General features: G+C 35.3%; 5 non-coding genes across 5 annotated transcripts; all 5 read right to left on the bottom strand.

Moving 5' to 3' along the window:
• Window positions 1–4,737: 4,737 nt before the first annotated feature.
• TRNAR-UCU (transfer RNA arginine (anticodon UCU)) lies at window positions 4,738–4,823 on the bottom strand. The gene is given in 2 exon segments: window positions 4,738–4,773; window positions 4,787–4,823. It is a non-coding gene; the product is annotated as a tRNA-Arg (tRNA).
• A 2,547-nt stretch (window positions 4,824–7,370) lies between these two features.
• On the bottom strand, window positions 7,371–7,456 carry TRNAR-UCU (transfer RNA arginine (anticodon UCU)). The gene is given in 2 exon segments: window positions 7,371–7,406; window positions 7,420–7,456. It is a non-coding gene; the product is annotated as a tRNA-Arg (tRNA).
• A 772-nt stretch (window positions 7,457–8,228) lies between these two features.
• On the bottom strand, window positions 8,229–8,314 carry TRNAR-UCU (transfer RNA arginine (anticodon UCU)). The gene is given in 2 exon segments: window positions 8,229–8,264; window positions 8,278–8,314. It is a non-coding gene; the product is annotated as a tRNA-Arg (tRNA).
• Window positions 8,315–9,112: 798 nt separating this feature from the next.
• Window positions 9,113–9,198, bottom strand: TRNAR-UCU (transfer RNA arginine (anticodon UCU)). Its single transcript is given in 2 exon segments — window positions 9,113–9,148; window positions 9,162–9,198. It is a non-coding gene; the product is annotated as a tRNA-Arg (tRNA).
• Window positions 9,199–16,065: 6,867 nt separating this feature from the next.
• TRNAR-UCU (transfer RNA arginine (anticodon UCU)) lies at window positions 16,066–16,151 on the bottom strand. The gene is given in 2 exon segments: window positions 16,066–16,101; window positions 16,115–16,151. It is a non-coding gene; the product is annotated as a tRNA-Arg (tRNA).
• Window positions 16,152–16,286: the final 135 nt, after the last annotated feature.

Below are 16,286 nucleotides of genomic sequence, written 5' to 3'. Positions count from 1 at the left end.
CTGCCCGATTTATTACCCCATCTAAAAAATTTGTTCCGCTGGTAATCATATCGTGTCTGGGCCTGCTCTGTTAGGAAGGTATCATATACTTGTTTAGCAGTCAGGTATGCCTCTTTATGTGCGGGAGTGTCGGAACGCTTATACGTTCTATAAGTTGAGGTGAGAAGGGAGCTCAGTTCATGGAGGCGGGAGTTAAATGTTTTGCGTTTAGAATTTATGTATGAGATAATGTGGCCCCGGATAACAGCTTTAGAGGCGCTCCAGAACAGTGAGACATCCTCCGCCTGGGCCAAATTATCAGCAACGTAGGTGTGCCAAGTGTGTCTAAGGTGTAGGAGAAAATCCTCAGAGTGAGTAAGATAAGCAGGGAATCGCCAGCATTTGGAAAAACATTGAGGCAACGCAAGCTTAAGAGAAATCATAATAGGGGCATGGTCTGAGATAATAATATTTTTAATCGATGTGTGAGTGACTTTAGGGAAGAGGTGTCGGGATAAGAAAATATAATCAATACGGGAGTGCGTAGAGTGGGGGTGAGAGTAGAAAGAGTAATCACGAAGAAGAGGGTGATGGATACGCCAAGGGTCGGAGAGAGCAAGTTGTGAACAGAGGGAGGAAAGAAGATCACAGCCGGATTTGGAGGATGAAGTACTCACCCCAGACCTGTCCATGGACGGATCGATGACCGTGTTGAAATCTCCTCCTAGGATTAGATTAGAGCTCCCCCAAGAGGAAAGTTTCTGTAGGACAACTGCAAAAAAATCCTGTTGAGAGACATTTGGGGCATATAGATTAAGGAGAGTATACAAGACATTATCAATAATCACATCTAGCAAAATAAATCTCCCATTAGGATCGAGAAACCTTCTGCGTATCGAATATTGTAGGGACTTGTGAAAAAGGATGGCAACTCCCCTGGTCTTATTAGAATAAGGGGCCGAGATACAATCCCCGATCCAGGGGGCACGTAGAGTGTTACGGGGATCGTCCAGCCAATGTGTTTCCTGTAGGAAGGTGATGTGAGGGGTCAAACGGTGGAGGTGGGAGAGCACTTTCTTGCGCTTCACTGGAGCGTTAAGGCCCTCCACATTCCATGATACTATATTGAAGGCAAGGAGTGGGGTATCCTCCGCGGCGGCGGGGGGAGTAGGAGCAGGGTCAGCTATATCAGCCTATACCGATGGATGGGAATGCAAGAAAAAATATACTAGAGGTAAAGTAGGGCCCCTGCCCGTCCCAGCGAGCGGGAAGGGGTTGACCCATGGAGGATCGGGGTCGGCAGATCCGGCAGGTGCAACCAACAATATTAAACAGTAACATAAAAAACAAACAAGAAAAACAAGAAAATTTACAGCTCATTGTATACACAGAGCTGCGCAATTATTCCTCTCCACGTGACCTACAGATGGAGAAGAAAAAGAGAGAAAAACATGCATGCAAGCAATAATAACAGTGCAACAGTCAAGTGGGTAAACTCGAGAAGTGTGCCTTGGCGAGTGTTATGTCATCGAAGAACAACGGCTTGCCATCCTCGAAGATCCGCAGCCGGGCCGGGTACAGGAGAGAGAATTTAATTTTGGCGTTAAACAGTTGCTTGCACAACGGGGCAAACTCCTTGCGTTTAGCAGCGACAATGGTGGAAAAATCCTGAAATATCAAGAGCCGATCTCCGTTGTAGGTTAAGCTATCCGTCTTCCGGTAGTGGTCTAGGAGTCGAGCTTTGTCGGCATAATTAAGGATTTTCATGATCACCGGGCGAGGGCGACCAGAGTTTGTTTTACGTTCAGGGCCGATTCTGTGTGCCCACTCAATAGCCAGAGAGGCACCTTTGAGATCCATGGCCAGTTGTTGCGGTATCCAGTTAGAAAGAAGGTCAAGTAACTCATGGCCTTTGACCGATTCGGGGATACCCACCACCCGGAGATTACTTCTGCGTCCGCGATTCTCCAAATCATCTAGCTTCTGGGTCAGATCCGAAATGTCACTTTGCTGTGAATTAATGGTGAGTTGTGCTGCATGCAAATCATCCTCCAGGGTAGACACCCTCTGTTCGACGTCATCTAAGCGGCCAGAGTGTTGAGTTAATTTGGATAGAGTAGAGTCAATAGCTTCTCTAATGCCCGCCAGCTTTTCATCTAGCAGAGGGCCCAGCACCGCCGCAATATCCGCAGGTTTCATTTTGGGAGGCTTACTGGCCGGAGCAGACTTGCGTTTTTGTAAGGACCTGGAACGGGTGACAGAGCAATCTGAATCAGATGAGTGTCCCCACACAGTATCGCCTCGGGTTGTAGAGGCAGGGTCAGCAATTGACATTGGGGTGGGTATGAGAAATTTTTCCATAAAAATAAGCGGGCAACGGAGGACCGATTTATACAGTAGGAGTCGCCTCACGCAAGGAGCAAGCTATAATGAGGTCACATCGAGAGAGGAAAAAAAAAGGGGAAGTATAACAGGTTACATCCCAACGAGTAGTAGCTCAGGACCGGTAGGCATCAGTCCGTGAACAGCGCACATGGGCGAGGAGAAATGTCACACAGGTGTAGAAGCCGGCATGGTTTTATGGGTGGAGCAGGTGTGAGAATAGGCAGAAGTATAGAAATATATTTATAGTGGCTGTGAGTTGTCTAATCTAAAAGTCACCACAAGAGGGAGCTAGAGTTACAGCCAGTTCTAGCCATGGAGTGAGGAGAGAGTTGTGCCAGTCACAAGATGGCCGCCACCTGTAAATAAGACACGGATCCTCCGGAGGTCCCCGGGTCGTTAATCCCCGCCAGTGAGGGGGAGATCTGTCTTGCAAGGATGTGTGAGGTGGGGGTCGGAGGGCAGGCGCCTGGAGAGGCCGGGGATCGGCAAAGTAGAGCTCAAAGTCCGGGCGGCGCCAACCACAAGATGGCCGCCGGCCGCCAGTCACACTCGTCCCGGCTCTTACCTCCCGCAGATTGTCCGGCCGCCGGTCTCCAGTGAGGGTCAGTACTTGATGGGTGAGCTCTTGGGTGTCAGGGAGCGCCGCTCAGGTGGGAGAGGGGGTCCGCAGAATCGCCGCACCAGGTCCAGCGGACCGACGGCTCCACTCCCAAATCGAGGCCCCGGCTTCTTGAGGAGGGGAAGGCCGCAACCTGCAGAAGCCCTGATAAGGGCTCCCCGGCTCTGCAACCGAGCCCCTCTGGTGCTTAGTGATCAGGGAAGCAGGTGGTCCAGTACAGAGGTGCTTGGAGACCCGTGAAATAGGTTTTATGTTGGTTTTATGAGCGGGGCCAGCAGGAGCTCATAGAGAAGGCTTCCTCTCAGCTTGCAGGCTAGGCCACGCCCCGAAATAGTAACTGTTTATTGCAATACAAACTAAAGACCAAAATATTTTCTAAAATGTATTTAATGTTTAGAGTGCTTAACAGTGTAGATATTCATCTTATTTCATACTATAATCATAATATTGCTAACCTGTGTCAGATATTTCCAACATTCCTCTTGAATGCAACATCCCTGTCTGAGTTTTACGGCTGCTGATTTCGAGTGCAAGTCCTATATCAGGTTTAAGCAATTATTTAGCTAATATGTGATAACCATGTAAGGATTACAGGTAAAAAGGATTTAATGTTTTTTGAGTGTAGATACCCTTCAAGGTCTGCATAGCTAGCTGAGCAGACTCAACATTGAATTTGGTTGCTGGTTAAATATAACTATAAGCATTTTTGATCAGCAGTTATTGATTTAAAGTATCTAAAATTGATTTGTAATTGGTGATCTTACATTGAAAAGATTTTTATGTCACCAGCCTATCATTACTTTGTATATATATATAGTAAATAAGTCTCCTGTATACAATGTCTACGTTATGTATTATTGTAAGTAAAGTTTAAATGTTTGCATTTGAAACTAAAGAACAACTCTGGTGGGACTCGAACACAAGACCTTTGAATAACTACAACCTACTAGAAGACCAATGTGCTGTCCATTGCACCACAGAGCCACTGATGTACCACATTTTTGTATCAACAGTACAATGTGTTGAATACTCTTATGTTTTAAATGACAATCTGTGATGAAACTAATCTTTTTATTTTTCTATTTTTTAAGTAGGCTGTAAAGAGAGTATCGTAGAGTGAGAGTCAAATTTTTGTAATGATTTCAGAAATAGCTTCCACTTTGTGTGAGGTGCAAATCAATACGGGGACAATTGCACCATGTCTGATTGAGTGTTTGTTGCAAAGAAACTGAAGACAGAAACATTTTGGTAACATTTATATAGGTTTTGTATTTTTACCAGTATAGATATTTATATTAATTTATATTATAATAATTACATGGCTATCGAGTGTCAGATATTTATAACATTGCTCCCAAATGCAACAGCTATGTCTGAGTCTTCCTCTTGCTGTTTTCAAGTGCAAGTCCTATATCAGGTTTTAGCAATTGTGTAGGTTATTTGTAATACCCATCTAAGTATTTTTTATGATTTTTGAGTGTACTGTAGATACACTTCAAGCTTTGTATTCCTACGTGAGCAGACTCAACATAATATTTTGATTGCTGGTTAAAAATAACCATCCACATTTTTATTACCAGTTATTGATTTAAAGTATCTAAAATTGATTTGTAACTGGTCTTACATTTAAATTATTTTTATGTCAACAGCCTATAATTACTTTGTATATATAGTATATAGGTCTCCCATATACAATGTCTATGTTATGTATCATTTTAAGTACATTTTAAATGTTTACATTTGAAACTAAAGAATGACTCTGGTGGGACTCGAACCCACAACCTTTGAATAACTACAACCTACTAGAAGTCCAATGCGCTATCCATTGCGCCACAGAGCCACTGAAGCAGCAAGCGTTTGTATCGACAGTACAACTTGTAGAATACTTTCATGTTTTAAAAGCTACAATCTGTGATGAAACAAATCTATTATGTCTTTCTTTTTTTTAGTAGGATGTATATACAGAGTATTGTAGAGTAAGAGCCCAAATTTTATACTGATTTCAGAAATAGCATCCTCATTGTGTGAGGTGCAAAAAAATGTGGGGACAATTGCACCCTGTGTGAAATAGTAACTGTTTATTGCAATACAAACTAAGGACCAAAATATTTTCTAAAATGTATTTAATGTTTAGAGTGCTTAACAGTGTAGATATTCATCTTATTTCATACTATAATGATAATGTTGCTAACCTGTGTCAGATATTTCCAACATTCCTCTTGAATGCAACATCCCTGTCTGAGTTTTCCGGCTGCTGATTTCGAGTGCAAGTCCTATATCAGGTTTAAGCAATTATTTAGCTAATATGTGATAACCATGTAAGGATTACAGGTAAAAAGGATTTAATGTTTTTTGAGTGTAGATACCCTTCAAGGTCTGCATAGCTAGCTGAGCAGACTCAACATTGAATTTGGTTGCTGGTTAAATATAACAATAAGCATTTTTGATCAGCAGTTATTGATTTAAAGTATCGAAAATTGATTTGTAATTGGTGATCTTACATTGAAAAGATTTTTATGTCACCAGCCTATCATTACTTTGTATATATATATATATATATATATATATAGTAAATAAGTCTCCAATATACAATGTCTATGTTATGTATTATTGTAAGTAAAGTTTAAATGTTTGCATTTGAAACTAAAGAACGACTCTGGTGAGACTCGAACACAAGACCTTTGAATAACTACAACCTACTAGAAGTCCAATGCGCTGTCCATTGCACCACAGAGCAACTGATGTACCACATTTTTGTATCAACAGTACAATGTGTTGAATACTCTTATGTTTTAAATGACAATCTGTGATGAAACTAATCTTTTTATTTTTCTATTTTTTAAGTAGGCTGTAAAGAGAGTATCGTAGAGTGAGAGTCAAATTTTTGTAATGATTTCAGAAATAGCTCCCACTTTGTGTGAGGTGCAAATCAATATGGGGACAATTGCACCATGTCTGATTGAGTGTTTGTTGCAAAGAAACTGAAGACAGAAACATTTTGGTAACATTTATATAGGTTTTGTATTTTTACCAGTATAGATATTTATATTAATTTATATTATAATAATTACATGGCTATCGAGTGTCAGATATTTATAACATTTCTCCCAAATGCAACAGCTATGTCTGAGTCTTCCTCTTGCTGTTTTCAAGTGCAAGTCCTATATCAGGTTTTAGCAATTGTGTAGGTTATTTGTAATACCCATCTAAGGATTTTTTATGATTTTTGAGTGTACTGTAGATACACTTTAAGCTTTGTATTCCTACGTGAGCAGACTCAACATAATATTTTCATTGCTGGTTAAAAATAACCATCCACATTTTTATTACCAGTTATTGATTTAAAGTATCTAAAATTGATTTGTAACTGGTCTTACATTTAAATGATTTTTATGTCAACAGCCTATAATTACTTTGTATATATAGTATATAGGTCTCCCATATACAATGTCTATGTTATGTATCATTTTAAGTAAATTTTAAATGTTTGCATTTGAAGCTAAAGAATGACTCTGGTGGGACCCAAACCCACAACCTTTGAATAACTACAACCTACTAGAAGTCCAATGCGCTATCCATTGTGCCACAGAGCCACTGAAGCAGTAAACGTTTGTATCGACAGTACAACTTGTAGAATACTTTCATGTTTTAAAAGCTACAATCTGTGATGAAACAAATCTATTATGTCTTGCTTTTTTTAGTAGGATGTATATACAGAGTATTGTAAAGTAAGAGCCAAAATTTTATACTGATTTCAGAAATAGCATTCTCATTGTGTGAGGTGCAAAAAAATGTGGGGACAATTGCACCCTGTGTGAAATAGTAACTGTTTATTACAATACAAACTAAAGACCAAAATATTTTCTAAAATGTATTTAATGTTTAGAGTGCTTAACAGTGTAGATATTCATCTTATTTCATACTATAATGATAATGTTGCTAACCTGTGTCAGATATTTCCAACATTCCTCTTGAATGCAACATCCCTGTCTGAGTTTTCCGGCTGCTGATTTCGAGTGCAAGTCCTATATCAGGTTTAAGCAATTATTTAGCTAATATGTGATAACCATGTAAGGATTACAGGTAAAAAGGATTTAATGTTTTTTGAGTGTAGATACCCTTCAAGGTCTGCATAGCTAGCTGAGCAGACTCAACATTGAATTTGGTTGCTGGTTAAATATAACAATAAGCATTTTTGATCAGCAGTTATTGATTTAAAGTATCGAAAATTGATTTGTAATTGGTGATCTTACATTGAAAAGATTTTTATGTCACCAGCCTATCATTACTTTGTATATATATATAGTAAATAAGTTTCCTGTATACAATGTCTACGTTATGTATTATTGTAAGTAAACTTTAAATGTTGGCATTTGAAACTAAAGAACGACTCTGGTGAGACTCGAACCCACAACCTTCGAATAACTACAACCTACTAGAAGTCCAATGCGCTATCCATTGCGCCACAGAGCCACTGATGTATCATATTTTTGTATCAACAGTACAATGTGTTGAATACTCTTATGTTTTAAATGACACAATCTGTGATGAAACTAATCTTTTTATTTTTCTATTTTTTAAGTATGCTGTAAAGAGAGTATCGTAGAGTGAGAGTAACATTTTTGTAATGATTTCAGAAATAGCTCCCACTTTGTGTGAGGTTCAAATCAATATGGGGACAATTGCACCATGTCTGATTGAGTGTTTGTTGCAAAGAAACTGAAGACAGAAACATTTTGGTAACATTTATATAGGTTTTGTATTTTTACCAGTATAGATATTTATATTAATTTATATTATAATAATTACATGGCTATCGAGTGTCAGATATTTATAACATTGCTCCCAAATGCAACAGCTATGTCTGAGTCTTCCTCTTGCTGTTTTCAAGTGCAAGTCCTATATCAGGTTTTAGCAATTGTGTAGGTTATTTGTAATACCCATCTAAGTATTTTTTATGATTTTTTAGTGTACTGTAGATACACTTTAAGCTTTGTATTCCTACGTGAGCAGACTCAACATAATATTTTCATTGCTGGTTAAAAATAACCATCCACATTTTTATTACCAGTTATTGATTTAAAGTATCTAAAATTGATTTGTAACTGGTCTTACATTTAAATTATTTTTATGTCAACAGCCTATAATTACTTTGTATATATAGTATATAGGTCTCCCATATACAATGTCTATGTTATGTATCATTTTAAGTAAATTTTAAATGTTTGCATTTGAAGCTAAAGAATGACTCTGGTGGGACTCGAAACCACAACCTTTGAATAACTACAACCTACTAGAAGTCCAATGCGCTATCCATTGCGCCACAGAGCCACTGAAGCAGCAAGTGTTTGTATCGACAGTACAACTTGTAGAATACTTTCATGTTTTAAAAGCTACAATCTGTGATGAAACAAATCTATTATGTCTTTCTTTTTTTAGTAGAATGTATATACAGAGTATTGTAGAGTAAGAGCCAAAATTTTATACTGATTTCAGAAATAGCATCCTCATTGTGTGAGGTGCAAAAAAATGTGGGGACAATTGCACCCTGTGTGAAATAGTAACTGTTTATTGCAATACAAACTAAAGACCAAAATATTTTCTAAAATGTATTTAATGTTTAGAGTGCTTAACAGTGTAGATATTCATCTTATTTCATACTATAATCATAATATTGCTAACCTGTGTCAGATATTTCCAACATTCCTCTTGAATGCAACATCCCTGTCTGAGTTTTCCGGCTGCTGATTTCGAGTGCAAGTCCTATATCAGGTTTAAGCAATTATTTAGCTAATATGTGATAACCATGTAAGGATTACAGGTAAAAAGGATTTAATGTTTTTTGAGTGTAGATACCCTTCAAGGTCTGCATAGCTAGCTGAGCAGACTCAACATTGAATTTGGTTGCTGGTTAAATATAACAATAAGCATTTTTGATCAGCAGTTATTTTTTTAAAGTATCGAAAATTGATTTGTAATTGGTGATCTTACATTGAAAAGATTTTTATGTCACCAGCCTATCATTACTTTGTATATATATATATATAGTAAATAAGCCTCCTGTATACAATGTCTACGTTATGTATTATTGTAAGTAAACTTTAAATGTTGGCATTTGAAACTAAAGAGCAACTCTGGTGGGACTCGAACCAACAACCTTTGAATAACTACAACCTACTAGAAGTCCAATGCGCTATCCATTGCGCCACAGAGCCACTGATGTATCATATTTTTGTATCAACAGTACAATGTGTTGAATACTCTTATGTTTTAAATGACACAATCTGTGATGAAACTAATCTTTTTATTTTTCTATTTTTTAAGTATGCTGTAAAGAGAGTATCGTAGAGTGAGAGTAAAATTTTTGTAATGATTTCAGAAATAGCTCCCACTTTGTGTGAGGTGCAAATCAATATGGGGACAATTGCACCATGTCTGATTGAGTGTTTGTTGCAAAGAAACTGAAGACAGAAACATTTTGGTAACATTTATATAGGTTTTGTATTTTTACCAGTATAGATATTTATATTAATTTATATTATAATAATTACATGGCTATCGAGTGTCAGATATTTATAACATTTCTCCCAAATGCAACAGCTATGTCTGAGTCTTCCTCTTGCTGTTTTCAAGTGCAAGTCCTATATCAGGTTTTAGCAATTGTGTAGGTTATTTGTAATACCCATCTAAGGATTTTTTTATGATTTTTGAGTGTACTGTAGATACACTTTTAGCTCTGTATTCCTACGTGAGCAGACTCAACATAATATTTTCATTGCTGGTTAAAAATAACCATCCATATTTTTATTACCAGTTATTGATTTAAAGTATCTAAAATTGATTTGTAACTGGTCTTACATTTAAATGATTTTTATGTCAACAGCCTATAATTACTTTGTATATATAGTATATAGGTCTCCCATATACAATGTCTATGTTATGTATCATTTTAAGTAAATTTTAAATGTTTGCATTTGAAGCTAAAGAATGACTCTGGTGGGACTCGAACCACAACCTTTGAATAACTACAACCTACTAGAAGTCTAATGTGCTATCCACTGCGCCACAGAGCCACTGAAGCAGCAAGCATTTATATCGACAGTACAACTTGTAGAATACTTTCATGTTTTGATGAAACAAATCTATTATGTCTTTCTTTTTTTAGTAGGATGTATATACAGAGTATTGTAGAGTAAGAGCCAAAATTTTATACTGATTTCAGAAATAGCATCCTCATTGTGTGAGGTGCAAAAAAATGTGGGGACAATTGCACCCTGTGTGAAATAGTAACTGTTTATTGCAATACAAACTAAAGACCAAAATATTTTCTAAAATGTATTTAATGTTTAGAGTGCTTAACAGTGTAGATATTCATCTTATTTCATACTATAATGATAATGTTGCTAACCTGTGTCAGATATTTCCAACATTCCTCTTGAATGCAACATCCCTGTCTGAGTTTTCCGGCTGCTGATTTCGAGTGCAAGTCCTATATCAGGTTTAAGCAATTATTTAGCTAATATGTGATAACCATGTAAGGATTACAGGTAAAAAGGATTTAATGTTTTTTGAGTGTAGATACCCTTCAAGGTCTGCATAGCTAGCTGAGCAGACTCAACATTGAATTTGGTTGCTGGTTAAATATAACTATAAGCATTTTTGATCAGCAGTTATTGATTTAAAGTATCGAAAATTGATTTGTAATTGGTGATCTTACATTGAAAAGATTTTTATGTCACCAGCCTATCATTACTTTGTATATATATATATATATATATATATAAATATATATATAGTAAATAAGTCTCCAATATACAATGTTTACGTTATGTATTATTGTAAGTAAAGTTTAAATGTTTGCATTTGAAACTAAAGAACGACTCTGGTGAGACTCGAACACAAGACCTTTGAATAACTACAACCTACTAGAAGTCCAATGCGCTGTCCATTGCACCACAGAGCAACTGATGTACCACATTTTTGTATCAACAGTACAATGTGTTGAATACTCTTATGTTTTAAATGACAATCTGTGATGAAACTAATCTTTTTATTTTTCTATTTTTTAAGTAGGCTGTAAAGAGAGTATCGTAGAGTGAGAGTCAAATTTTTGTAATGATTTCAGAAATAGCTCCCACTTTGTGTGAGGTGCAAATCAATATGGGGACAATTGCACCATGTCTGATTGAGTGTTTGTTGCAAAGAAACTGAAGACAGAAGCATTTTGGTAACATTTATATAGGTTTTGTATTTTTACCAGTATAGATATTTATATTAATTTATATTATAATAATTACATGGCTATCGAGTGTCAGATATTTATAACATTTCTCCCAAATGCAACAGCTATGTCTGAGTCTTCCTCTTGCTGTTTTCAAGTGCAAGTCCTATATCAGGTTTTAGCAATTGTGTAGGTTATTTGTAATACCCATCTAAGGATTTTTTATGATTTTTGAGTGTACTGTAGATACACTTTAAGCTTTGTATTCCTACGTGAGCAGACTCAACATAATATTTTCATTGCTGGTTAAAAATAACCATCCACATTTTTATTACCAGTTATTGATTTAAAGTATCTAAAATTGATTTGTAACTGGTCTTACATTTAAATGATTTTTATGTCAACAGCCTATAATTACTTTGTATATATAGTATATAGGTCTCCCATATACAATGTCTATGTTATGTATCATTTTAAGTAAATTTTAAATGTTTGCATTTGAAGCTAAAGAATGACTCTGGTGGGACTCGAACCACAACCTTTGAATAACTACAACCTACTAGAAGTCTAATGTGCTATCCACTGCGCCACAGAGCCACTGAAGCAGCAAGCATTTATATCGACAGTACAACTTGTAGAATACTTTCATGTTTTGATGAAACAAATCTATTATGTCTTTCTTTTTTTAGTAGGATGTATATACAGAGTATTGTAGAGTAAGAGCCAAAATTTTATACTGATTTCAGAAATAGCATCCTCATTGTGTGAGGTGCAAAAAAATGTGGGGACAATTGCACCCTGTGTGAAATAGTAACTGTTTATTGCAATACAAACTAAAGACCAAAATATTTTCTAAAATGTATTTAATGTTTAGAGTGCTTAACAGTGTAGATATTCATCTTATTTCATACTATAATGATAATGTTGCTAACCTGTGTCAGATATTTCCAACATTCCTCTTGAATGCAACATCCCTGTCTGAGTTTTCCGGCTGCTGATTTCGAGTGCAAGTCCTATATCAGGTTTAAGCAATTATTTAGCTAATATGTGATAACCATGTAAGGATTACAGGTAAAAAGGATTTAATGTTTTTTGAGTGTAGATACCCTTCAAGGTCTGCATAGCTAGCTGAGCAGACTCAACATTGAATTTGGTTGCTGGTTAAATATAACTATAAGCATTTTTGATCAGCAGTTATTGATTTAAAGTATCGAAAATTGATTTGTAATTGGTGATCTTACATTGAAAAGATTTTTATGTCACCAGCCTATCATTACTTTGTATATATATATATATATATATATATATATATATATATAAATATATATATAGTAAATAAGTCTCCAATATACAATGTTTACGTTATGTATTATTGTAAGTAAAGTTTAAATGTTTGCATTTGAAACTAAAGAACGACTCTGGTGAGACTCGAACACAAGACCTTTGAATAACTACAACCTACTAGAAGTCCAATGCGCTGTCCATTGCACCACAGAGCAACTGATGTACCACATTTTTGTATCAACAGTACAATGTGTTGAATACTCTTATGTTTTAAATGACAATCTGTGATGAAACTAATCTTTTTATTTTTCTATTTTTTAAGTAGGCTGTAAAGAGAGTATCGTAGAGTGAGAGTCAAATTTTTGTAATGATTTCAGAAATAGCTCCCACTTTGTGTGAGGTGCAAATCAATATGGGGACAATTGCACCATGTCTGATTGAGTGTTTGTTGCAAAGAAACTGAAGACAGAAGCATTTTGGTAACATTTATATAGGTTTTGTATTTTTACCAGTATAGATATTTATATTAATTTATATTATAATAATTACATGGCTATCGAGTGTCAGATATTTATAACATTTCTCCCAAATGCAACAGCTATGTCTGAGTCTTCCTCTTGCTGTTTTCAAGTGCAAGTCCTATATCAGGTTTTAGCAATTGTGTAGGTTATTTGTAATACCCATCTAAGGATTTTTTATGATTTTTGAGTGTACTGTAGATACACTTTAAGCTTTGTATTCCTACGTGAGCAGACTCAACATAATATTTTCATTGCTGGTTAAAAATAACCATCCACATTTTTATTACCAGTTATTGATTTAAAGTATCTAAAATTGATTTGTAACTGGTCTTACATTTAAATGATTTTTATGTCAACAGCCTATAATTACTTTGTATATATAGTATATAGGTCTCCCATATACAATGTCTATGTTATGTATCATTTTAAGTAAATTTTAAATGTTTGCATTTGAAGCTAAAGAATGACTCTGGTGGGACCCAAACCCACAACCTTTGAATAACTACAACCTACTAGAAGTCCAATGCGCTATCCATTGTGCCACAGAGCCACTGAAGCAGTAAACGTTTGTATCGACAGTACAACTTGTAGAATACTTTCATGTTTTAAAAGCTACAATCTGTGATGAAACAAATCTATTATGTCTTGCTTTTTTTAGTAGGATGTATATACAGAGTATTGTAAAGTAAGAGCCAAAATTTTATACTGATTTCAGAAATAGCATTCTCATTGTGTGAGGTGCAAAAAAATGTGGGGACAATTGCACCCTGTGTGAAATAGTAACTGTTTATTACAATACAAACTAAAGACCAAAATATTTTCTAAAATGTATTTAATGTTTAGAGTGCTTAACAGTGTAGATATTCATCTTATTTCATACTATAATGATAATGTTGCTAACCTGTGTCAGATATTTCCAACATTCCTCTTGAATGCAACATCCCTGTCTGAGTTTTCCGGCTGCTGATTTCGAGTGCAAGTCCTATATCAGGTTTAAGCAATTATTTAGCTAATATGTGATAACCATGTAAGCATTACAGGTAAAAAGGATTTAATGTTTTTTGAGTGTAGATACCCTTCAAGGTCTGCATAGCTAGCTGAGCAGACTCAACATTGAATTTGGTTGCTGGTTAAATATAACAATAAGCATTTTTGATCAGCAGTTATTGATTTAAAGTATCGAAAATTGATTTGTAATTGGTGATCTTATATTGAAAAGATTTTTATGTCACCAGCCTATCATTACTTTGTATATATATATAGTAAATAAGTTTCCTGTATACAATGTCTACGTTATGTATTATTGTAAGTAAACTTTAAATGTTGGCATTTGAAACTAAAGAACGACTCTGGTGAGACTCGAACCCACAACCTTCGAATAACTACAACCTACTAGAAGTCCAATGTGCTATCCATTGCGCCACAGAGCCACTGATGTATCATATTTTTGTATCAACAGTACAATGTGTTGAATACTCTTATGTTTTAAATGACACAATCTGTGATGAAACTAATCTTTTTATTTTTCTATTTTTTAAGTATGCTGTAAAGAGAGTATCGTAGAGTGAGAGTAACATTTTTGTAATGATTTCAGAAATAGCTCCCACTTTGTGTGAGGTTCAAATCAATATGGGGACAATTGCACCATGTCTGATTGAGTGTTTGTTGCAAAGAAACTGAAGACAGAAACATTTTGGTAACATTTATATAGGTTTTGTATTTTTACCAGTATAGATATTTATATTAATTTATATTATAATAATTACATGGCTATCGAGTGTCAGATATTTATAACATTGCTCCCAAATGCAACAGCTATGTCTGAGTCTTCCTCTTGCTGTTTTCAAGTGCAAGTCCTATATCAGGTTTTAGCAATTGTGTAGGTTATTTGTAATACCCATCTAAGTATTTTTTATGATTTTTTAGTGTACTGTAGATACACTTTAAGCTTTGTATTCCTACGTGAGCAGACTCAACATAATATTTTGATTGCTGGTTAAAAATAACCATCCACATTTTTATTACCAGTTATTGATTTAAAGTATCTAAAATTGATTTGTAACTGGTCTTTCATTTAAATGATTTTTATGTCAACAGCCTATAATTACTTTGTATATATAGTATATAGGTCTCCCATATACAATGTCTACGTTATGTATTATTGTAAGTAAACTTTAAATCTTTGCATTTGAAACTGAAGAACGACTCTGGTGGGACTCGAACACAAGACCTTTGAATAACTACAACCTACTAGAAGTCCAATGCGCTATCCATTGCGCCACAGAGCCACTGATGTATCATATTTTTGTATCAACAGTACAATGTGTTGAATACTCTTATGTTTTAAATGACACAATCTGTGATGAAACTAATCTTTTTATTTTTCTATTTTTTAAGTATGCTGTAAAGAGAGTATCGTAGAGTGAGAGTCAAATTTTTGTAATGATTTCAGAAATAGCTCCCACTTTGTGTGAGGTGCAAATCAATCTGGGGACAATTGCACCATGTCTGAGTGTTTGTTGCAAAGAAACTGAAGACAGAAACATTTTGGTAACATTTATATAGGTTTTGTATTTTTACCAGTATAGATATTTATATTAATTTATATTATAATAATTACATGGCTATCGAGTGTCAGATATTTATAACATTTCTCCCAAATGTAACAGCTATGTCTGAGTCTTCCTCTTGCTGTTTTCAAGTGCAAGTCCTATATCAGGTTTTAGCAATTGTGTAGGTTATTTGTAATACCCATCTAAGGATTTTTTATGATTTTTGAGTGTACTGTAGATGCACTTTAAGCTTTGTATTCCTACGTGAGCAGACTCAACATAATATTTTCATTGCTGGTTAAAAATAACCATCCACATTTTTATTACCAGTTATTGATTTAAAGTATCTAAAATTGATTTGTAACTGGTCTTACATTTAAATGATTTTTATGTCAACAGCCTATAATTACTTTGTATATATAGTATATAGGTCTCCCATATACAATGTCTATGTTATGTATCATTTTAAGTAAATTTTAAATGTTTGCATTTGAAGCTAAAGAATGACTCTGGTGGGACTCGAACCCACAACCTTTGAATAACTACAACCTACTAGAAGTCCAATGCCCTATCCATTGCACCACAGAGCCACTGAAGCAGCAAGCGTTTGTATCGACAGTACAACTTGTAGAATACTTTCATGTTTTAAAAGCTACAATCTGTGATGAAACAAATCTATTATGTCTTTCTTTTTTTAGTAGGATGTATATACAGAGTATTGTAGA

Source organism: Pseudophryne corroboree, chromosome 4, assembly GCF_028390025.1.
Source record: "Pseudophryne corroboree isolate aPseCor3 chromosome 4, aPseCor3.hap2, whole genome shotgun sequence".
NCBI classification, from domain to species: Eukaryota; Metazoa; Chordata; class Amphibia; order Anura; family Myobatrachidae; genus Pseudophryne; species Pseudophryne corroboree.
Note: the sequence above shows the minus strand (reverse complement) of the source record. Positions and strands in the feature narration are given on the sequence as shown.